The 26,329-nt window shown below is 36.0% G+C and overlaps 1 long non-coding RNA gene and 2 pseudogenes across 3 annotated transcripts in view; 2 read left to right on the top strand and 1 right to left on the bottom strand.

Annotated features, from left to right (window-relative positions):
* The window catches only part of LOC149175243 (uncharacterized), a 124,580-nt gene that overhangs the window by 40,803 nt on the left and 57,448 nt on the right, over window positions 1-26,329 (bottom strand). For all 3 annotated transcript variants that reach the window (XR_016258537.1, XR_016258536.1, XR_016258538.1), the window contains exon 3: window positions 16,935-17,024. This is a non-coding gene — a long non-coding RNA (uncharacterized LOC149175243). The remainder of the gene's footprint in view (window positions 1-16,934; window positions 17,025-26,329) is intronic.
* On the top strand, window positions 6,314-6,932 carry LOC149175245 (BAG family molecular chaperone regulator 4 pseudogene; annotated as a pseudogene).
* On the top strand, window positions 14,686-15,370 carry LOC149175244 (BAG family molecular chaperone regulator 4 pseudogene; annotated as a pseudogene).

Genomic DNA, 26,329 nt, shown 5'->3' with positions numbered 1-26,329 from the left:
CATATCCCAGCATTTTGGCAAGCCATTTATTTTTCTGTGGTGATGATAGACGCTGCCCTAGAAAATATTTTAGGCTTTGATGGTCCGTGTAGATTCGGAAACACTGCCCAAAAAATTATGACTGCCAAGTGTCTACTGCATGTAAGATGGCCATCATTTCCTTCTCATAGGTAGATTGACCCAGATGTTTTCCACTATGTTGTTGGCTAGTGAAAGCCAATGGTCTACCTTCCTACATTAATACAAGGCCAATACCAGTACCGGAAGATTCACATTCAATCACAAAATATTTGGTGAAGTCTAGTAGGTCCAATACGGGAGTGGAGCACATGGCCTATTTGAGAGTGAAGAAGGCATGCTGAGTTGCATCAGTCTAGAGAAATGAATTTTTCTTGAGAATATTAGTGAGGGGTCTAATAATGCGACCATAATTGTGGACAAATTTGCGATAGTAGCCAGTGAGACCCAAGAATCCCCTCAAAATCTTCAAGGTTTTTGGTTGAGGCCAATCTTGCATTTCCTGAATATTTTTCGGATCAACACTCACTCCTTCACGGCCCACAATGTGTCCCAAATAGTCAACTTCTTCCATGCCAAAAGAGCACTTGGATAATTTGACAAATAATTTGTGATCGTGGATCAATTGCAATATCTAGTCTACATGTTGAAGATGTTTGTCCTAGGTTATGTTGTAGATGAGAATGTCATCAAAGAAGACCAGGAAAAATTTCTGGAGATATGGTTTCAGCAGGTGGTTCATGAGGCTTTGAAAAGTAGATGGAGCATTACAAAGACCAAATGGAATGACCAGGAATTCATAATGGCTTTAATGAGTTTGGAAGGCAATCTTAGGAATTTCTACTTCCTTCATGTGTATTTGGTGATAGCCCGATCAAAGGTCTAGCGTGGTAAATAATTGAGCACCATGAAGTTCATTAAGTAGATTGTCAACAACCGGAATAGGAATTTTGTCCTTGATAGTAAGCTTGTTGAGGGCCTGAAAGTCTGGACACATGCACCATTCACCATCTTTCTTTAGAGCCATGACCACTGGAGATGAATAAGGATTGATGTTAGGATGAATAACATCAACTTCGAGGAGTTCCTTGATGATGTTTTCAATTTCATTATTTTGGGAAAATGGATATCGATATGGGTAGACATTAGGTGGTTGGGTCCCTAGGATCAAAGGGATTTTATGATCATGTTCATCCCTAGAGGATGGAATCTCTTAGGTTTGTCAAAAACCCATCGGTGGTGATCTAAGATCTGTTGCATCTTAGGATGAATATGATGAGTAGTGGATTTAATGGCCTAGATGGAATTAAATTGGGAGACTACTCCATGATGGCCCTTTTTCAAAAGCTTCTCCATTCTATGCGAGCTGATGATAGTAGGAGCAGTTTCCTGGTGTCCCCTTAATGTATGAATGTGGTCATTTAGCTTAAAGCTCATATATAACTCCTAGAAATACATTGTGATAGGGCCCAATGTGCGAAGCCATTCAGCACCCAAAATAATGTCACAAACACCCATTTCAATAGAAAACATGTGGGTCTTTAGGTGGTAGTCTCCCATCTGAAGCTTAATATTTTCATAGCGGCCTTCACATTTCATGGTCGCCACATCGACGATAAGGACTTGGAAATTAGATACCGGCCACACAAAGCAAAGAACAACTTCTACGACTCTATTATGGATAAATTTATGAGTGCTACCACTATCAATCAATACCACTACTGGTCAATTTTTAATAAAGCCCCAGATTTTAAGAGTATGAGGTGAAGAAATGTCAGCCAAGGCATGTAGTGAAATGAATGGCTCATTTAGTGTAGTTGTGAGATCATTGTCAATTTGGGTTTCACCGCTTCTTCCTCAAGCACCTCAAGGGATGGAACTTCACCTATTGAGATGTTATCAGTGACATTAATTTGGAAGAATTTTGGCTCCCTACATTTATGTCCATGAGATTACTTGTCATCACAGTAGTAACATTGTCCTTGTTTTCATCTTTCAGCCATTTCTATTGGTGACACATTTTGAACCTTAAGTGTTTGGGTGGGGCCCTGAGCCTGGGTGAGATGCACCTTGGCAACGAAATTTGGATGATTGGATAAGGAATTTAAGGCGATATTCACATCTAATGCCTTGCGACATGCATCCAACCAAGTAACTAGGTGGTGCATCTAGACATGGTCTTGAATGGCTTCTTTGAGGCCACTAATGAAACATTTCAAGTATAAGTCATCTCCTATACTATCAGTTTTGATGGACAATTGCTCAAAAGTTGTACTGTAGTCCTTTACTATACTCGTTTTCCGAAGCTTTGTGAGATGGCCCAAAAAATTAGATTCCCGGTCAAAGCGATCACATATCACTTTAGAGAACATGTTCCAAGTTTCTATCCCTAGATAACATTTCTGATTCCACCTCCACCACTACCATCTCTCTTGATCCAAGTAAAGGGCTTCGACATGTAGTTTAGTTTCATCTTTGTGGATATCATTAAGGAAGAAATACTACTCCATTTTTGTTATCCATACTGCAGGGTTAGAGCCATCAAATTTCTACATGTCCAGCTTGGGCATCCTGTGGTTCGAAGAGTGGTGATTTCCGCAGAAGTGAATATGATGGCTAGATTCTCCTTCTGTCTATGTATCAACACTAGTCTCCTTCATATGAGGCAATCTTATAAGGGTTGCTATATCTGATAGCTGTTTGAAAACCTTGGTATCGAATGCATCAAATATTTCTCCAAGGTTGTTGACCTTCTTGACTACATTTTCTGCAGCCATAACTTGAGATCTGGTAACTAGAATACACCAATCCTAGATAAGTTTTTTATGCTTACTTAAGAGTAGAATGCTTGGAAATAGGGCAAGCTTGAGAGTCTAATGACATGGATCACTTGAGATTGCATCAAGAAAAAATTTGGGACCGCCAAAAAATTTGGGGCTTACAAGTGAATGGTACCACTATGACCATTTCGACATCCTCAATCTTATGGGTTAAGTCTCTTGCAAGTTCCATGGGATGGTCTCTAACTCTTTTCTTTTACTCGAAAGTAGTTTTACTCCCTGCTCATCAATACTGCAATGGCTGCATTCCAGAAAGCTTGATCCTGCTTAATGTCCTATGAAAATTTGGCCTAGACTGTAGTAACAGAAATCCTAAGGTCTTGGTACTGTCAAATGTGCTGCGACAATCTGATCTGCACTATAGCAGCCAAAACCCTCACTGCATAAGAGTCTAATCAACACTATGAAAACCCCAACTGCTGAATCTGATTTGCACAATGGTGGCAGAACCCTAATGACTGAATGTGAGTTGCATGACTGTGGCAAAACTCCAACTATTGGATATGATCTGGAAGATAAGGTAGAGGGAAATATTCAAATAGCAGATGGAACTATGGTTACAAAAGAATTTTAGGTGTAGCAGATCTCAATATACACATGGGTCCAATAGTAGTACTCGACCTAGTCTTTCAGGGCACTAACTAAGGAGGATCGACTGTACCCTTAGTTGTACTACCTAATTACCCTATCATACACACGATTAATCTCCATGGGTGTTGTTTTCATTGTATTATAGGAGGAAAATGGTCGATGACTTATCTATGGTTAGGTTTTAGGGGAGCCTAGGGGGCTTCTGATATACCCAAGGGTACGTAGAAGTGCAACCCATGCACAGTTCTATCTAATGCGCTACTACTCGAACAGGTACCCACAGGGGTTACAAGGGAATCCAACAACCATGGCCGCCTCTTGTTTTTCTTGCATGCATGCCTCCCCAAATCCATAGGTTTATGTGCTTAATGACATATCCTGTGGTTTAAAGATGTCAAAAGACATCTCTAGCCTAAAAAAAAATCTGCGAAAATTGGAGGTACAACTAGCCCTGGAAAGTACTCTGATACCACTTATTATTCTCTTGACCTGTGAGAAATACAGAATACCATAAATACAAATAAATATAAACCAGAACATAGAATTATCACATGAAATGAGAAAAACTGCAAAGTATTTTATTATTCAGAAATAGATTCAATGTTCACTTTCATCTTCAAGGGGGCAACCTCGAGCTGAGTAGAGCTCACTTACAATAAGACTTGATGATATTTCCCTTACTAACTAAGACTATTTATAACTTAATGACCTCCAAAACCCTACCTACTAGTGGTCCCTTGTATAACACAAGTTAACCACTTTATTTATTAACTATGGCCCATTTACAACTATTGTGGTCCCTTTTCTTTAATGCAGGTCAACCACTTATAATTATTAATATGAGATTTATTGATTCTATAATTGACTATGACTTTGACTTGACCCATTGGGCTTATTAAATAAATAAAGGGATTAGGGTTGGACCCTAACATACTTTCAACCCAAGCTAGGGCCTCTAATCCTCTAATAGTTACTCCCATGACTCTCCAGATCCCTAAGGCTAAAATAATTATTAGTACTTCCATGCCTAATGAGATCACTTCACTATTCAATGAATCTTTCACTTATCATGAGAATACCAATCCTTGAAATTAGATATATATTGACATGTTCATCAAGTTTGGACTATACCATACTAAAGGTTAACCCATCAATGGATATTTTTCATCATGTTACGTATGATTTTGTTGCATAAATTTCCACATTTAAAAAGTTTATACCCACATTCAAATCAATAAACAACTAATTTGTAAGGGCTTTCGCCTTCTATATAAGTCATTCAATGCTTTTCTATGAGGCAGTAAGGGTTGATTGTTGATCATGCCAAAGTACACTGACATCCATAAATCCTATATTTATCTTCAATATTAAGCTAAAAAAACATTACAATCTTTATCTTCCATATAAGTTATTCAATTATTTTCTATGAGGCAATAAGGGTTGATCTTTTATCATGCCACTACATACACTCACATCCATAAATCCTATATTTATCTTCAATATTAAAATAAAAAACATTCCAATTTTCATATTCATAAGATCGTTGGCTTGCTTGCCTAAATCCATTGATTAAAACATCAACCAAGATTTCTACATATTGGATGTTATTCATGGATAGGAAAAGTGAATAATGCAACAATGTGAATTAGAGAGTTAATATGGATTATCACTTAATTATCCAAATGTTTCACTACATTCTATTCACCCTACCACTTAAATATCATTGATCACTTATTTATAGAATATTTGAAGGGGAAAAGAGGTGAATATATATAATATTAAATTGAATCATATTGATGATAGAGTTGAAATCAATAAGAAACAAATATTATGATTTATAATAATTTGGAGTAGTATGATGCAACCTACATATAGTTCTTCCACTCAAAGGCTCAAGATAAATCATGAGTTCTTCTACTAATATTAGTTGATGCCAAGATTTTTTCACTAATTTAAATAAAAAAACATTTTTCTTAAAAAAATATATTTATAATTTTAACATTGAAAGGAAAACTAATTGAGACTATTTTATAAATATAGAAAATCTCAAATATAAAATATAATCTATTCTAGTTTGTAAGAGAAATTTAAAAAAATGGAAGCAGCTTTACCAATAAATAGGTAGTAGTTCCCATATCTATAATGTGATGAAGACGAAAGAATTTCATATCATGATTATTACTTGTGTACTCTACTAGGATCAATTCTAAGCAGATTATGCCCTTTTCCAAAGGCTTTCAATCCAATTTCTAACTAAAGTGCAAATGACTCCCCTTTTTACAAACGACTCCCCTTTTTACAAGGATCATCTGAAGCATGGGCATATGTGTTAATACACAAGCGAAATTTGGACATTCATACAAAGAAGTGCTACGCCATCCTCATTTATAAGTAATATATATACTTTTAAGTGATTAGAATATAACTTTAAGATTTGTGTTATATATTACATGAATACTTTAACAGCCTCGGGGTGTTAGTTTTTCATATAACCTTTTATTATTTGGCCTACTCAATTTGCATCTTATCTTCTATGGAGCTCTTCTTGTCTGGTACTTAAAGTGCCATATTCATGAACCATTGAAGATGCACCCATTATTATCCAAAGATTGTAGTTCATCTTCGTGATATGCATTTGTGTTTTCTTTATTGTAACTAGATGTATTATCTTAATCCCTTTGATCACTTCTTGGACCTCCGCACATGCCCAATATTTTTTTCTTAAACCTACAGATTTCGATTGGTTCCATTATCCAGCTACAACTTTTTTCTAAAGCTATGGAATTTTGGGTGTGGTTGAGAGTAGAGGATTGTCAATGCAGTTGAGAGGTGGAGACATGGGTAATAACATGAACAATAGGTCCAGTTCTAGACGCCTTTTTAGCAGCAATGCAGAGGACAAAAGCAATGCCATGGATTGGGAATAAAGGCATGGAGGCATGTTGGTTCAGAAGAGATATTCTAGTGACATTGTAGCTAGGCCAATGATTAAGGTTAAGGTTTCCCATGGATCATACCAACATGATGTTTCGATTCCAGCGTAGGCTACTTTTGGAGACCTCAAGAAGCTATTGTCCTAGGACGTCGATTTGGAGCCTCAGGAGCAAAGGATTTTGTTCAGAGGAAAAGAAAAGGAGAATGATGAGTTCCTGCACATATCAGGTGTCAAAGACATGGAAAAGGTGATTCTAATGGAGGAACCTGCCAGTAAGGAGAGGAAATTGGAGGAAACGAAAAGGAATGAGAGCATTACAAAATCCTTTCAGGGAATTTATGCAGTAAAAGGTTGAAGTGGACAACCTTATGGTACAAGTTTGTATTATAGAGACAATTGTGAATGGTGGAACCAAGGTTGCATATAATAATATTATTGTGGTAACTGAGATGCTAATGATATAGCTACTTAAATTGGAAAATATCGAAGCAGAAGGGGAAGCTAAGGTGCAAAGAAGAGTAGAGGTTCGAAGGTTGGACCCAAAGTGAGACTTCCTCATCCAATTCAAGTAGACTTGGTTAAACTCTACAATTGTTCCCCACCACTTTCTTGAGGCATGATACATGGAAGACTGGATGGATTTTTGAAGTAGATGGCAAGGCCAATTTGTAGAAGACGATTCCTATGAGCTGAAGTATCTAATAAGGTCCATATAATTTTACTACTAGTTTCTGGCAACCCTTTTCTTTGAGATATGTTTTCTTATATGGTTGGAGTCGTAGGAATACCTAATCCCCTTCTTGAAATGTGTCCTCGGAACAATGTTGGTCTTCCTAATACTTCATTTGATTTTGTGCTTGATGTAGATTATCTTTGAGATGAGCTATCCTAGGTACAGTTCTTGAGGAGTTGATCAACTTCTTGTACTTTAAAACATCCAGGGATATAAGAAATAGGTGAAGGAGGGAGTTTGCCATACACTGCCTCATATGGAGTCATCTTTGTGGCTTCATGATAGTTAGTATTATACCACCATTTAGCTAAAGGTAGCCATTGTACCCATTGATGCTACTTTTTTGAAGTGAAGCACCTTAGATATGTCTCCAAATATTTGTTGATTGTTTCTATTTGACCGTTAGTTTGGGGATGATAGGTAGTACTGAGTTGGAGTTTCGTGCCTTGTAGCTTGAAAAGTTCTTGCCAAAATTTGATGGTGAAAGTGGGGTCACAATTAGAAACAATGGAAGTTTGCATGCCATGCAGTTTGAAGATCTAGTCCAAGAAAACTCGAGGCACCAAAGTGGGTGTAAATGGGTGTGGTAGAGCACAAAAATGAGCATATTTAGAAAGTTTGTCCACAACCACCATGATGATTGATTTGTTTCTTGACTTTGGGAGACCAGTGATGAAATCCATGAAAACATCCATCCAGATAGAGTCAGGGAGTGGAAATGGTTGTAAGGTTCCCGGTAACTTAACTATCTCCCCTTTGTTGCATTGGCACACATCTCATTCAACTACAAAAGTAAGAATGCCATTTTTCATGTCAGTCCAAAAGAAAGAATGATTTATGCGAGCATAAATCTTCTGAAAGGCTGAATGTCATGAAATTGGAGATGAGTACAGGTCATCAAAGATGTGGGTTTTGAGGACAGATGTCGGTGATAAAACCACTCGATCCTTGTAGCGAAGAATCTCATCCTTCCAAGAGTAGTCAGCTAAGGAATTAGGATCTTCTCTCAAATTATTGATGAGTTGGGAAAGAGATGGGTGGGAGAACCATTCCTTGTGGGCCTCTTCAATCCAATCTAGGATGGGTAGAGAGAGTGATAGCACGGTGCTCTCATCCTCAAATTGGCGCGATAAAGCATCAAATACTACATTGTCACACCCTTTCTTGTAAATTATCTCATAATCATATCCCAACATTTTGGCAAGCCATTTATTTTTCTGTGGTGATGATAGACGCTGCTCCAAAAAATATTTTAGGCTTTGATGGTCCATGCAGATTTGGAAACACTGCCCCAAAAAGTATGACTACCAAGTGTCTACTGCATGTAAGATGGCCATCATTTCTTTCTCATAGGTAGATTGACCCAGATTTTTTCCACTAAGTTGTTGGCTAGTGAAAGCCAATGGTCTACCTTCCTACATTAATACAAGGCCAATACCAGTACCAAAAGATTCACATTCAATCACAAAATATTTGGTGAAGTCTGGTAGGGCCAATATGGGAGTGGAGCACATGGCCTATTTGAGGGCGAAGACGGCATGCTGAGTTGCATTAGTCTAGAGAAATGAATTTTTCTTGAGAAGATTAGTGAGGGGTCTAATAATGCGACCATAATTGTGGACAAATTTATGATAGTAACCAGTGAGACCCAAGAATCCCCTCAAAATCATCAAGGTTTTTGGTCGGGGCCAATCTTGCATTGCCTAAATATTTTTCGGATCAAAACTCACTCCTTCACGGCCCACAATGTGTCCCAAATAGTCAACTTCTTCCATGCCAAAAGAGCACTTGGATAATTTGAGAAATAATTTGTGATCGCGAATTAATTGCAATATCTAGTCTACATGTTGAAGATGTTTGTCCTAGGTTATGTTGTAGATGAGAATGTCATCAAAGAAGACCAGGACAAATTTCTGGAGATATGGTTTCAGCAGGTGGTTCATGAGGCTTTGAAAAGTAGATGGAGCATTACAGAGACCAAATGGAATGACCAAGATTTCATAATGGACTTCATGAGTTTGAAAGGAAATCTTAGGAATGTATAGTTCCTTCATGTGTATTTGGTGATAGCCTGAGCGAAGGTCTAGCTTGGTAAATAATTGAGCACCATGAAGTTCATTAAGTAGATTATCAACAACCGGAATAGGAACTTTTTCCTTCATAGTAAGCTTGTTGAGGGCCCGAAAGTCTAGACACATGCACCATTCACCATATTTCTTTAGAGCCATGACCACTGAAGATGAATAAGGATTGATGTTATGACGAATAACATCGACTTCAAGGAGTTCCTTGATGATTTTTTCAATTTCATTATTTTGGGCAAAAGGATATCGATATGGGTAGAAATTAAGTGGTTGGGCCCCCGAGATCAAAGGGATTTTATGATCATGTTCACCCCTAGAGGATGGAATCTCTTAGGTTTGTCAAAGGCGTGTCGGTGGTGATCTAAGATTTGTTGCATCTTAGGATGAATATGAGGAGTAGTGGATTCAATGTCCTAGATGGAATTACATTGGGAGACTACTCCATGATGGCCCTTTTTTGAAAACTTCTCCATTCTATGTGAGATGATGATAGTAGGAGCACTTGCCTGGTGTCCCCTTAATGTATGAATGTGGTCATTTAGCTTAAAGCTCATATATAACTCCTAGAAATACATTGTGATAGGGCCCAATGTGTGAAGCCATTCAGCACCCAAAATAATGTCACAATCACCCATTTCAATAGCAAACATGTGGGTCTTTAGGTGGTAGTCTCCCATCTAAAGCTTAATATTTTCACAGCGGCCTTCACATTTCATGGTCCCCCCATCAACGATAAGGACTTGGAAATTAGATACCGCCCACACAAAGCAATGAAAAACTTTTGCGACTCTCTTATGGATAAAGTTATGAGTGCTACCACTATCAATCAATACCACTACTAGTTGATGTTTAATAAAGCCTCGGATTTTGAGAGTCTGAGGTGAAGAAATTTCAGCCAAGGCATGTAGTGAAATGAACGACTCATTTAGCGTAGTTGTGAGATCATTGTCAGTTTGGGTTTCGCTGCTTCTTCCTCAGGCACCTCAAGGGATGGAGCTTCATCTACTAAGATGTTATCAGTAACATTAATTTGGAAGAATTCTGGCTCCTTACATTTATGTCCATGAGATTAATTTTCATCACAGTAGTAACACCGTCCTTGTTTTCATCTTTCAGCCATTTCTGTTGGTGACACATTTTGAACCTTAAGTGTTTGGGTGGGGCCCTGAGCCTGGGTGGGACGCACCTTGGTGACGAAATTTGGATGATTGGATTAGGAATTTAAGGCGATATCCACATCTAAGGCCTTGCGGCATGTGTCCAACCAAGTAACTGGGTGGTGCATCTAGACATGGTCTTGAATGGCTTCTTTTAGGCCACTGATGAAACATTCCAAGTATAAGTCATCTCCTAGACTATCAGTTTTGATGGCCAATTGATCAAAGGTTGTACTGTAGTCCTTTACTATACCCGTTTTCTGGAGCTTTGTGAGATGGCCCAAAAAATTAGATTCCCGGTCAAAGTGATCACATATCACTTTTGAGAACATGTTCCAAGTTTCTCTCCCTGGATAACATTTTTGATTCCACCTCCACCACTGGCATCTCTCTTGGTCCAAGTAAAGGGCTTCCACATGTAGTTTAGTTTCATATTCATGGATATCATTAAGGAAGAAATACTACCCCATTTGTGTTATCCATATTGCAGGGTTAGAGCCATCAAATTTCTACATGTCTAGCTTGGGCGTCCTATGGTTGGAAGAGTGGTGATTTCCGCGGAAGTGAATATGATGGCTAGATTCTCCTTCTATCTATATATCAACACTAGTCTCCTTCATATGAGGCAATCTTATAAGGGTTGTTATATCTGAGAGCTGTTTGAGAACCTTGGTATCGAATGCATCAAATATTTCTCCAAGGTTGTTGACCTTCTCGACTGCCTTTTCTGTAGCCATAACTTGAAATCTAGTAACTAGAATACACCAATCCGAGACAAGTTTTTTGAGCTTACTTAAGAGTAGACTTCTTGGAAATAGGGCAAGCTCGAGAGTCTAATGATGTGGATCACTTGAGGTTGCATCAAGAAGAAATTTGGGACCGCCGGAAAATTTGGGGCTTACAAGTGAATGGTACCACTATGACCATTTTGGCATCCTCAATCTTATGGGTTAAGTTTCTTGCAAGTTCCATGGGATGGTATCTAACTCTTTTTTTTACTCGAAAGTATTTTTACTCCCTGCTCATCAATACTGCAATGTCCGAATTCTAGAAAGCCTGATCGTGGCCAATGTCCTGCGAAAGTTTGGCCTGGACTGTAGTAATAGAAATCCTAAGGTCTTGGTACTATCAATTGTATTGAGACAATCTTATCTGGACTATAGCGGCCAAAACCATCACTGCACAAGAGTCTGATCAAAATTATGAAAACCTCAACTGCTGAATCTGATTTGCCTAGCGGCGGCAGAACCCCAACGACTAAATGTGAGTTGCATGACTCTGGCAGAACTCCAACTGTTGGATCTGATCTAGAAGATAAGGTAGAGGGAAATATTCAGATAGCAGATGGAACTATGGTTACAAAGGAATGTTAGGCGCAACAGATCTCAATATACACAGGGGTCCAATAGTAGTGCTTGACCTAGTCTTTCAGGGCACTAACTAAGGAGGATCGACTGTGCCCTTAGCCATACTACCTGACTACCCTATCATATGCACCATTAATGTCCATGGGTGTTGTTCTCGATGTATTATAGGAGGAATACGGTCGATGACTTATCTAAGGTTAGGTTTTAGGGGAGCCTAGGGGGCTTCTGATATACCCAAGGGTACGTAGAAGTGCAACCCATGCACGGTTCTATCTAATGCACTACTACTTGAAGGGATACCCACAGGGGTTACAAGGGAATCCAACAAGCATGTCCACCTCTTGTTGTTCTTGCATGCATGCCTCCCCAAATCCATAGGTTTATGTGCTTAATGACATATCATGTCGTTTAAAGACGTCGGAAGACATCTCTAGTCTAAAAAAAAATCTGCGAAAATTGGAGGTACAACTGGCCCTGGAAAGTGCTCTGGTACCACTTGTTATTCTCTTGACCTGTGAGAAATATAGAATACCATAAATACAAATAAATATAAACCAAAACATAGAATTATCACATGAAATGAGAAAAACCGCAAAGTATTTTATTATTCAGAAACAGATACAATGTTCACTTTCATCTTCGAGGGGGCAACCTCGAGCTAAGCAGAGCTCAATTACAATAAGACTTGATGATATTTCCCTTACTAACTAAGACTATTTATAGCTAAATGACTTCCAAAACCCTAACTACTAGTGGTCCCTTGTATAACATAGGTTAACCACTTTATTTATTAACTATGGCCCGTTTACAACTACTGTGGTCCCTTTTCTTTAATGCAGGTCAACCACTTATAATTATTAATACGAGATTTATTGATTCTATAATTGACTATGACTTTGACTTGACCCACTGGGCTTATTAAATAAATAAAGGGATTAGGGTTGGACCCTAACATACTTTCAACCCAAGCTAGGGCCTCTAATCCTCTAATAGTTACTCCCATGACTCTCCATACCCCTAAGGCTAAAATAATTATTAGTACATCCATGCCTAATGAGATCGCTTCACTATTGAATGAATCTTTTACTTATCATGAGAATACCAATCCTTGAAATTAGATATATATTGTCATGTTTATCAAGTTTGGACTATACCATATTGAAGGTTAACCCATCAATGGATATTTTTCATCATGTTATGTATGATTTTGTTGCACAAATTGCCACATTTAAAAAGTTTATACCCACATTCAAATCAATAAACAACTAATTCTTAAGGGCTTTCATCTTCTATATAAGTCATTCAATGCTTTTCTATGAGGCAATAAGGGTTGATGGTTGATCATGCCAAAGTACACTAACATCCATAAATCCTATATTTATCTTCACTATTAAGCTAAAAAAACATTACAATTTTTATCTTCCAAATAAGTCATTCAATTATTTTCTATGAGGCAATAAGGTTTGATTTTTTATCATTCCACTACATACACACATCCATAAATCCTATATTTATCTTCAATATTAAGATTAAAAAAACATTAAAATTTTCACATCTACCATATAAGTCATTCAATTCTTTTCTATGAGGCAATAAGGGTTGATTGTTGATCATGCCACTAAGTACAATGACATCCATAAATCCTATATTTATCTTCAATATTAAAATAAAAAACATTCCAATTTTCATATGCATAAGATCATTGGCTTGCTTGCCTAAATCCATTGATCAAAACATCAACCAATATTTCTACATATTGGATGTTATTCATGGATAGGAAAAGTGAATAAGGCAACAATGTGAATTGGAGAGTTAATATGGATTATCACTTAATTATCCAAATGTTTCACTACATTCTATTGACCCTACCACTTAAATATCATTGATCACTTATCTATAGAATATCTGAAGGGGAAAAGAGGTGAATATATATAATATTAAATTGAATCAGATTGATGATAGAGTTGAAATCAATAAGAAACAAATATTATGATTTATAATAATTTGGAGTAGTATGATGCAACCTACATATAGTTCTTCCACTCAGAGGCTCAAGATAAATCATGAGCTCTTCTACTAATATTAGTTGATGCCAATATTTTTTCACTAATTTAAATAAAAAACATTTTGCTTAAAAAAATGAATTTATAATTTTAGCATTGAAAGGAAAACTAATTGAGGTTATTTTATAAATATAGAAAAGCTCAAATATAAAATATAATTCATTCTAGTTTGTAAGAAAAATTTAAAAAAATGGCAGCAACTTTACCCATCAGTAGGAAGTAGTTCCCATGTTTATAATGTGATGAAGACGAAAGAATTTCGTATCATGATTATTACTTGTGTACTCTACTAGGATCAATTATAAGTAGATTATGCCTTTTTCCAAAGGCTTTCAATCTAATTTCTAACGAAAGTGCAAACGACTCCCCTTTTTACAAGGATCGTCTGAAGCATGAGGATATGTGTTAACACACAAGCGAAATTTGGAAATTCATACAAAGAAGTGCTACACCATCCTCACGTATAAGTAATATGTATACTTTTAAGTGATTAGAATATTACTTTAAGATTTGCGTTATATATTACATGAATACTTTAATAGCCTCGGGGTGTTAATTTTTCATATAACCTTTTATTATTTGGCCTGTTCAATTTGCGTCTTATCTTCTATGGAGCTCTTCTTGTCTGGTACTTAAACCATTGAAGATGCACCCATTATTATCCAAAAATTGTAGTTCATCTTCCTGATATGCATTTGTGTTTACTTCATTGTAACTAGATGTATTATCTTAAGCCCTTTGATCACTTCTTGGACCTCCGCACATGCACAATATTTTTTTCTTAAAACTACAGATTTCAACTGGTTCCATTATATGATTACAACTTTTTTCTAAAGCTATGGAATTTTGGGTGTGGATGACAGCAGAGGATTGTCAATGCAGTTGAGAGGTGGAGACATGGGTAATAACGTGAACAACAGGTCCAGTTCCAGACACCTATTTAGTAGCAGTGCAGAGGACAGAAGCGATGCCATGGATTGGGAATTGAGGCCTGGAGGCATGTTGGTTCAGAAGAGATATGCCAGTGACACTGCAGCTGGGCCTATGATTAAGGTTAAGGTTTCCCATGGATCATAACAGCATGAAGTTTCGATTCCAGCGTAGGCTACCTTTGGGGACCTCAAGAAGCTATTGTCCTAGGAGATCGATTTGGAGCCTCAGGAACAAAGGATTTTGTTCAGAGGAAAAGAGATTCAGAATGATGAGTTCCTGCATATATCAGATGTCAAAGACATGGAAAAGGTGATTCTAATGGAGGAACCTACCAGTAAGGAGAGGAAATTGGAGGAAACGAAGAGGAATCGGATCATTACAAAATCCTTTCAGGAAATTTATGCAGTAAAAGGCTGAAGTGGACAAGCTTACGGTATAGGTTTGTATGATAGAGACAACTGTGAATGGTGGAACCAAGGTTGCATATAATAATATTATTGTGGTAACTGAGATGCTCATGATCTAGCTGCGTAAATTGGACAATATCGAAGTAGAAGGGGAAGCTAAGGTGCAAAGAAGAGTATAGGTTAGAAGGGTATAGAACTATGCTGAGATGCTGGATGCTTTAAAGAGGATTTTATTATCTTGAGGTGTACATCCCTAAAGTTATGAATCCTCGAGTGTTGGGTGTGAGCGTTGTATTATTTCAATTTCAATGGATTTTAATAATTTTTTCCTCACACCTTTTGTCATTTTTAATAAATGGCTATACAGCAGAAGGATAAGGTTTCCTAGGGAATTGCAGATCAATACTTTTTTGGTGTTCTAAATCTATATTCTTCGGAGAGTTGAAGATCGATATTACTTGGGCAACTGCTATGTGAGAATTTCATGTATGTTAGCCAACCAGTATTGAAATAGAAACGTATAAACTATAATTAGTGAACGTATCCCATTACAACTGATCCTATTATGTGTAAAAGAATGTATGAGTGGAAGTGTTATGTTTGACCTGCAGGGTTACATCAAAAAAATTCTCTTTGTATCTCCACTGCGCAAGAAAATAGTTTTTTTACTTCATTATGTCAGATCAGTGTATTCACAAGATTGTATGGTTCTATGGGTTGCCTTTTTTTTTATATCTATTACAAACGCACATCACCAAAATTAATTATATTCTTAAAAATGAAATCACCAAAATTAATTATATTCCTAAAAATGAAATGACATGAGTGAGTGAACACCTCCTCAAAATACTAGAGTGCTTAATGAAGAAATTAACGAGTGGAGAAAGAAAGGTAGAGTACACAGGTACATGATTATGTGAGAAGTTACATATGAAACCTATTTAAATTAGTGTAAAATCTATAATATTGAGTAAAACATTATAACTATTATTTTTTGGAGTTCAATATAATTATTGTTGAAACACTAACTTTTCATTATTTCATCATTCAAAACTATTTTTAGACTTTAAAATTATACAATCTTCATCTGAATAACTAATATTTGCAATATTAATACTAAATACAATACTATATTTTAAATATAAAAAAACTTTGAAAATCTACAATACTCATCGAAAATGTATTTAATAAAAAACGGTAAAACCTCCACATTATGTGTCCGATAAATTTCCTGAATATATGCATCCAACATATCTTTGCAACCAAAGGCTAGAAATATGGCATGGGAGGCAATCTCTATTGCCCTGAAATTCTAGTAAACAAATACTAGAGGAAAAAAGAGTGATTTGGACGAATTCCAAAATGGCCACGTATATATTGAAGGTCCAAATGATGATGGGAGAGCACATGAGACATAGCAAATAAGGAATAATATGCAGACTCTCCCTAGAGTTTCAACATCCTAACGCGGAGGTAATTGGGGAATGAAACCTACTACCCTCCACATTTACTTTGATGTTATCACAATATGAAGGTCAAGAGCCCTTTGAAACTTTTTATTTTCCATGAAGGAGAGATGATGGTTTCCTGTGGAATGAGTTGAACACTAGGTACTCCACATTCATTTTCAACGAGTTGAGCTTGAGGTTTAAAACAAAAATAGGTCGATCATTGACAAAATCATAGATATTCATTATTTGGTTAAACATTATTACAAAGAACATAATTACATAGAATAAAAAATAAGTACACAATAGAGAAATAAACTCCATTTTATCTACTAATGAGTAGCATATAAATTCTTACCTCCAGCCAGCGTCGAACTCCTCAGCATTGAACTTGTCCAGAGATGAACTCCTCAGCATCAAACTCCTCCAGCGTTGAGCTCCTCTAGTGCTGAGAAAATTTGCAAAACCAAAAAAAATTAACCTCAACATACCTGAGTAAGATTGCAAAGAAAAAATCAATATAACTTGCTAAACATCAACCTGATATGAGAACTCCGCATGCAACATTCGGCAGAGAAAAACACAATGAAACTTTGCAACAGGCTCATGGCCCGAATATATATAAACATTTTTTTGGCCAAACTAAACGTTTAGCCAAAAAAAAATTGTTTTTTATTTTTGAGTAACTTGGGAGGTAATCAAAGCCCTAGGGTTCCGTTTGGAGGGTGAAGGGCCACAAAAGTCATTTGTGGGCTTGGAACTCAAGGTTGGGGTTTTACACTCATCAATGTTTGGGCCAAAACCATGGATAATTTTTTACATGTGATGGATGGAGATTATGGAGGAGGGCGAGTAGAATCCAACACAACAATAATTATCAAAATCTGAGTTGTAGAAGATGAGTTATGAATTTTTGAAGTTGATAATGAAGTTTTGGGTGTTCAGGTCATGTAGGCTTGAAGTGAAATCAGCCAAAAGTAATGTCTCTTCATAAATTCGTTGAGACTTCTGTTTTGTATAAATATAAGGTGATTTGAAGTCATTTTAACATCCAATGTTCATCCATTCATAGGAGTTACAATTTTGAGGTAGCCGAATTAGATAAGGAGGAAAAATAAGCTTATTAGGGACTATGCTTGGGTTTAGTTTGTCTCTTGTAGGGCCAAAGTTTGAAAAAAAGGTTGCCACATTACTTGAGGACATATTGAAGTGGTGTTTTGGAAAGATTTTGAGTGTAGTTTCCTTCTTATAACAGGCCTCAACCCTAAGTGTGATTCAGAGGCAAGCTGGAGGCCTAAATTACGCTTAAAAAAGGCTATGTGCATCATAGGTTGGCAATAGAACTTATTCTTGGAGAAAGGTAGGCCATGAGGCATGGTGGAGGGCTCCAAATAACCTGTAACAGTGATTAAGTGTGGGCATACTCAGTTGAAAGGAAACCGTAGTAAAAACAGAGAGCTTGAAGGTGGAAACAGGGTTGTTGTAGCTTGCCTACAAGCCCTAAATAGAGTACCAGACTTCTAGAGATAACACCAGTCTTTGGGAATGCAGTAAGGTTGATAAATTCTTGGTGTATTCATGTTGAATTGGGTGCTAGTGGATCAATCCATTTGTGTGGATAGTTGCATCATATGGGAGCCATGTGTTGAGGTTGACTTGGGTGGTTGGAAACGTTAACAAGGAGCATATCTTACAGTGAAAGGAATGGATGTCATTAGATAGGTGGAGTGCAGCATGTTGATGACCTAAAGTAGCCCTTGACAAGCAGTCATAAAGAGAGCTTGACAATTGAAGTTTGGGTGAAGTTGTTGAGCCTATGTGTAGCTCTTTGATAGACAAAATAAGTTACTAGATTGGAAGATTAGAGCGTAGGTGTTGGCTAGCCTAGAAGAGCAGATTAGCCCATTTTCATTATAGCAAAAGCAACTTGCAGTAGTGATAGGTGGTAGCCCTCTTGCAGACTCTATGTGTTGTCTCTTGATGGATTAAGGGGCAACTAGAGAGAAAAAGAGAAGCGAAGGACCGACAGGACAAGATACAACATAGAGGTTACAATGAGATTATTAGTGTATCTTGTATTCTTGTACTTGTGCATAATTGAGGGTCATTGTCCCTTATATGGGAAGCCCTAGACTATTTTATTATATGTTGATTAATATAACGAAGCTGGGTTGAAATTTGTAAAAGGTTGTCTATATTTTTGCGTGTGATTAACTGCTTTATATTGTTCCGCTATGCAAAGTAGCTTTGTTGAGATTCTTGGTTTGGTAGTGTCAAAGATTCTAAGATTTTATCCTATACCCAAGATCATGGAAATTCAACACTTGTTCAGTCGAAAAACTTGTTCGACCGAAAAAATAAATTGGACTCACCAGAATTCCCCCCAACCAGCCAACAATCCATTTCAGGCTGTCATTAACGTTAACATTCAAATTTTCAACCTAACATTATGTTTAATTATTCAGCTAAAAAAAATACTTTGACCTAAAAAAAAAACGTACCTAATTCAGCGTAAAAATATAATAGTTTGGCTGAAAAAGTGCAATGATGAATTTTATGCTGCCAATTCTCACAAAAGTGTAACCCAACTTTACATTTTGAGTCATGCTCATGCAGATAAGGAATCCAAGGGTACAATAAAATTTGACCTGGAAGAGGAATTTGAATGTCCCATACTTGCAGGAGTATTACCTGCATGTATGCAAGAAATTAAAACTATGTTAAATATTTATTGATAAAAAGATTAAATGGAATAATTAAAAGGGGAGAAAATTGGGTAATATTTACCTAAAAGGAAATCTTAAACCATGCACTCTAGTACACCCCTCTACAACATATCAACAATATGTTAGTAGATGGCATAAATTATACCTTCAAGTTTGGAGAAGAAAATTCAAAAACTATTTGAAGGATAAATTAGAATATAATAGGTTAAAGACCCTGTAAGAATTTATATGATAAAGTTGTTGGAAATGTGCTCACTACTGAGAGGGGGGATGAATCAAAGTGACTGTGTTTATTAACTTTTTTTTTCTAATTACTGAAACACAACATTCATTAACCCATCAATATATTAAATCATATATCAAAACACATGAAAACCATAATAAATAACCAAAAAAACATGCACAAGTGGACATAATATTTTTTCTGGTGGAAAACCCCCTCTCAGTAAAAAACCACCCTTGTTGTTGTTGCATTGTTCAAATAATTATCAGTGAGAACTATGATCCTCATCTCATGACTCTACAAACACCCATATGATCAACAAGCCTTGCCCAACACCCATTGGACTTATGAAGAAGTTTGTTCTCTATACTTAATTTGTCAGAGCCCCCACTCCATCTTTTATCTGACCCTCATTTCACAATATTTCAAACGAAAGTTAATCTCAATTGCTCAACTAGAACAACACAACAACCTCTAGCAATATAGGCTCAATACAATATAGAAATCTCACTTAAACAAATGTACACAACTCTCTCAATCACTGCAACACTCTCATCAATAATACATGTTGCATATATAAAATATAATATGATGAAAACATGATAATCAAGCATAAAGGAAATCATCTACAATAATTCCTACTCCATTATCATAATATTGCCTAAGATCTTGGTTGATCATAGTTTTGTTGTCATCTTCTACCACTATGAACTGCTAAATTTTTTCTGCATAATTCCCTGCACGGTTTTCACGCAGCACTCTTATCTCACACACAATATCCAAGATCACACAACCATCACATTTTCTTCTCAAATGAACCAACCAAATATACTCATGATCTCCATCTATTTGTAATCTTCTGTAATGGTTAAATCAATAATTACAATTCTGTAGTGGAGCTCTGTTCATATGTTGGAAGTGGTTTGGTTCATTTCTTCTTGAATCAACCTAGACACTAACTTCAATTGTTAATGAATATTCTATTTTAACCATATTCCAGAAGTTCAACAACCTCTTTCCCACATTTACATGATGAGTCTGGAACAAGAGAAGATGGAAAAACAAATAAACACATGATGTGCGCGAGGAATGCAGAGAAATTTTAGCTCTAAGTCTCACTCGCACACAGAAACCTACACAAACTAAATTGGAGCTCCTCAGTCACTCCCACAAGCCTCCCTTAAAGCAACTATAAAGTTTCAGTCACGCTCATGAGCCTCCATCCAAGTGACTGGGGTAGAGGATGACCAACAACAACTTTCCTTTGCTCATATTTTTCCCAAACTTCTTCCACAGTTGTATCATCATCAATAAGTCCTCAGGAAGCCATTGTAACCTCCATAGCACTTCAGAAAACCATTTCCACATCACTAACATCATCACAAGTCCAACTAAGTTGACTTGAATGCCATCCATCAACTGCACTAACACTTAAGCCTTCAAACTGCTTCACAACTATTCCAACACCTCCACTAACATCTACAACCAATGCACAAGACAAGTACCTATAGCAACCAACCATGTGCATACACGAGACTCTACATCACATGCTACCAAGTTGAAACCAATGCCAACTAATAACTGAGCCATAATTCCAACAAAATCTATAGAAAGAAGAATGATATGCATTCTTTAAAAACAAAATGTTTATAAACACTTATGAAAAGAAAACTCCTATAGGGACTAAAACCCTGAAGACTTTAAAACATAATTGAACAAAATTTCACTATTATGGAAAAGGAATTGCGCAGGAAATCATACATTTAATACACAAATCATACTGGTAGGGATTAACAAAAACCCATCTATGACTTCACTAGTAATCTATAGAGGGTTAGGGTTTTTTAGTTAATAAATCCTAGCTATGATCGTAAATAAATAAATATGCAATAAGTCTATCTATAAATAGAAGAATAAAGGTTTGACATACAACCTGTGAGAAAGAGAAGAATACTTACTCTAAGCATTAGAAACCTCGATGAACAAAATATGCCATCAAAGAAACTCCAACCCCGCAACATGAAAATGACCATAGAACATATGCAAAGCTAGACAAAAAGATTTGTAGTTTAGTATCTGATTTATGTATATAAATGAAAAGAGTTTTTTACAAAAAGTTATGAATAAGGTTTATATGGACACTTGCACAAATTAGTACAGTTGTAAGTGCATGGCCGCTAATAAGTCCCTAATACCTATTCAAAAACTAGAAAGAGGAGAAATTTCGGAAGGATTCGTAGGCAAAAGAAAAGCACCCAACCAAAAAACTCCTTGGAAACAAAGGGTAAATACAATTATTATGTTTGTAATAGAGAAGGAAAAAAATCAAAAGGTAAGTCGTAATATTAATTTAAAATCAAATAGAAACCCTACATAAACAAACAAAAAAAAATACCCTTAATGGAAATGACTAGTCATTAAAAAAAAATTCCAAAAACTGTAGTGCTTGAGTGACATCAGTATAGCTTGGAATTTGTTTAACATGTAAATGGAGGTCGAATGTCAAAGGCATGGGTGTAAAGTTGGTTGCAAAGCTTGCAGAGTTATGTCTGAAGGCTATAGAAAAAAGTGAATGAATTTACAAGATTGATGGCAAAGGGGTAGTCATTGAAACCACAAAATAACTCTAGTTAATTCAAGCCATGGATCTATCAAGATTCATTCCCAACCATTAATCTTAGGGTTTGAAGTTATCGTTGTGTCATCATACTAAAACAACACATGGAAATAAACACAAATTCCACTAAATCATGAATAATCTAGAATGTTCACAAAGGAAATGTACCACATGGAGCTCAGAAATAAGGGTTTATGACATATATTATTAACCTTTCAAAACGTAGCTACATAACATGCCTCATGTATAATGATATATGTCTGTATATGCTATTCACAAGATTATAAATAGTGCAAGTAGTATAGCATTGACCCATCGTAAACCGTGTTACAAGATAAAGAAAGTTGATACATGAAGGTATGTTGTGTATATATTTTAGAAGATAAAGGTAAGTCAAGGAACCATAAATACACTTTAAATATAATATGTGTTGATAAAATAATAGGTGGTTTCATAAACACAAGTTTAACTCTCATATGTGAACTAAAGGGTACAAGATAAATATAACCAAACTTTTATAGTTCTACCATATGGAAAAAAAGATTAAAGAGAAATCATAGTAACTCCATATAATATAAAAGGCATGGATATAATATATAAGTAGAATAATAACTTAGTAATCCAAGGGTTATTCTTAAATCAACTTTACATGGAAGAGGGAATCCTTTGTGATTTAAATTAAATGTATATAATGGATACACACGTAAATATAGAATTTGAGAATGTAATTTGGCAAATGAGGTTCTTATTATAAATGAAGGCATGGTATTAGAAGAAAAATACTTTGCATTTAAATGACAAGAATTTGAGAATGTAATTTGGCAAATGAGGTTCTTATTATAAATGAAGGCATGGTATTAGAAGACAAATACTTTGCATTTAAATGACAAGAATAGTGATGAATGTCTTTGGTAAACCATCAAACATTTAATGACAAGAGAAACTTATACAGAAGAAAGGATCGAGAGAAAGTAGTTACACTTACTTTATAATATATATGTGAGTGTCATATATATGAGTGTCAAATGAGGTTTATTAAAAACATTCATTGATGATTTCTCCTAAAAGAAATTGGAACTACTTTATGAAAAATAAGGATAATGTCTTCAACAAATTCCAATAATTCCAAGCATAAGTAGAGAACTTGACAGGAAGGAGAATCAAATTCTTAAGATCAAATAATGGAGGAGAGTACACATTGAGGGACTTCGGTGATTTTTGCAAGGAAGTAGGGATAAAGAGGAAATGGATCATTCCTTATAGTCCTTAATAAAACATAGTAGAAAGGAAGAAGAGAACAATTGTAGACCCAGTGAAGGCAATGATTCATGATCAAGATCTTTCAATGTTATTATGGGCATAAGCTACCATCACAATCAATTATGTTCAAAACCAAAGTCCTCACCAAATATTAGAAGACAAGACACCTAAGTAAGCATTCAGTGGAATAAAACCTAAAGTTAGTCCTTTAAGAAACTTTGGTTGTCCAATATATGTTCACATGCCCAAAGAGAAGAGAAAGAAGTTGGAATCTTATGGTAAGAAATGTATCTTTGTCGGATATAGTGAGACTTCAAAGGCATACCAGATCTACATTTCAAAATGACATCAAATTGAAGTTAGTTGAGATGTCACATTATGAAGAATTAGCCTTCAAGAAGTCTAGAAAGTCCCACATGGAAATTGATGATGAAAAACATGAGACTCCAAAGAATGATAGAACAAGTTCTTCTAAACAAATAACTCATTCTTCAAAATATGAGTCAACAAAATAATCAGAACCACCAAAACCTACAAGAGAGATAGTTGTAACTAGAAAAAGACCAGGATGGCTTTGTGATACTCTACAATATGTGAAAGAACATGCATCCCTTGAAGGTACATTCAGAGAAAGTAAACAACCTCAAAGATACTCAGGTTATATGGCACTAATGAGGCACATCATAAATTATGATCCATTTAGTTATGGTTAAGAATCAGACAAGCAAGTTTGGAAAGATGCAATGATGGAAGCATATCAGTCCATTATGAGGAATGATATATGGGAGATATTTCAAATGCTAGAGAATAAATCAGTGGTGACCTCCAAATGGATTTATAAGATCAAGCAGTAAATGGATGGCAGTATCAAAAATTACAAGGTGATATTCATGGCAAATGGGTTTCCTCAGAAAGAGGGAGTAGACTATGACAAGACATTTGCATAAGTCACCAGGTACACTTCTATTAGAACTATTGTTTCTTCTACTTCTATTATGGGTTGGAAAATACATCAAATGGATGTAAAGACTACATTTGTCAGTGGTGTAATTAAAGAAGAATTATACATAGAGAAACCTCAAGACTTTGAGGTGCATGGGAAGGAGTTGCATGTTTGCAGGTTGAAGAAGGATTTGTATGGGCCTAAGCAGGAGACTACGTCATGATACTCTAGGATTAATGGATATCTGATGAGTTTGAGCTTCACCAAAAGTGATGCAGGTCTTGATCTTTATTTCATGGTTTTTAAGGGTTACCCTTTGATATTGGTACTATATGTTGATGATCTATCTCTTATAGGTGTATAAAATATCATTAACAGGTGCAAGAAGGAGATGGATTCATAATTTGAAATGAAGGATGTTTTGTCTAATGCACTATTTCTTGGATTGGAGGTGTTGCAATAACCTGGTGAGATCTTCCTTAGACAAGGGAAGTACTAGATCTTGTAGAAGATTGGTATGATAGACTGCAAGTCCATGGCTACACCTATGGTGACCAATCTAAAGAAGCTCAATGACTCCACCTTATATTTAGGTTTGGTAGATCCCACTATGTACATAAATCTAATCAAATCCTTGATGTTCCTTGTTAACAACAGGCCAGATATTTTTTTTTCAATAAACATCTCAAGCTAGTATATGGTTGAGCCAAGGTAGATGCATTGGGTTGCAACAAAACATGTGTTGAGGTATTTACATTGTACAATTGGACATGGTTAATTGAGACATGTCTCAAAAGGTAAAGTGAAACTACAAGGATATACAAATTTAGATTGCACTAGGAATGTAGAAGATAGAAAAACCACATCAGGATGTTTCTTCAACCTAAGAACTACCATGATAACTTGGTTAAGAAAGAAGTTCTTAGAAATATTGTGGGGGGGGGGGGGGGGGGGGGGGGGGTTGTGGGGGTGGTTGAATCAGTATTTTGTGCGATTTCAACTTTTACTTATTTTTTCATTTGTCTTTATAATTAAAAATATATATATACCTAAAGCGCATAACACATGTGAACCATGAGAATTATAAATTCAAGTGAAACATAAGATCATAACACATCACCACCACCATCATCACATAGGGATACCAGATATTAGGTGGAAAACCCAATTGGGAAAAACTGATATTATTGTTGTCTTCATCTTCTTTTATTAGTATTTATAAAAATATTCTTTTACATATTTCACTAATGTATACTTCTACCAATGCACAACCTCATACATGTTGGAGCCTACCACCTTTTATTATTTCTCCAACTTCCAATGGAAGGAAGCCACCACTCTATGATCAAATTTACAGGACACCACTGGAAGGAAGCTATCACTCCCTTACTGAAGGCTCCAACCTTTAGACCCTTTGCGGACCATGTTTCAAAATATTTCACACTGGATCCACTTGCCTCAAACAAAACTTAGATATTGTAGACCATGTTTCATCCAATTTTCAAAATGGACCCACAAACAACTTTATGCTCAATAATTAAATACACATTTAGCCTCTACACAATTATCAATACAAGCTCTCTCTATAATAACCAAATCAGTTATTGCCAAGCCATAGTCACATGCATCATCAATCAATCAAATTTTATGCTCATACCCTTTCCATTATAACAGAACTACCCATGAACCGTCATATAAACAAAAAAAGGCCTTCTTACTTAGTCGAGACATCAATGCCAAACCCTAATCCAATGCTATAAATTGTTCATACATGGCATGACTCAACCTTCTATCACTCTAGCTAACACTTTGACTTTACTCAAACCCAACCATTACATTAGCTCACCATACATCAAACTTATAGGTATTTTTACAAATTGTCAAGTCAAGCATCATCACTTTAACCAAGGAAATTTAGGAAAAATACAACAACCAATATTCTGATATCAATATTTTTGCCAAACATTATCGACAAAATACTCTC

The sequence above is a fragment of the Pinus tabuliformis genome, chromosome 4_1 (genome assembly GCF_031772625.1).
Source record: "Pinus tabuliformis cultivar Carrire ecotype Pingquan chromosome 4_1, CPIR1, whole genome shotgun sequence".
Classification (NCBI taxonomy): domain Eukaryota; kingdom Viridiplantae; phylum Streptophyta; class Pinopsida; order Pinales; family Pinaceae; genus Pinus; species Pinus tabuliformis.
This window is presented reverse-complemented; position numbering and strand designations above follow the sequence as displayed.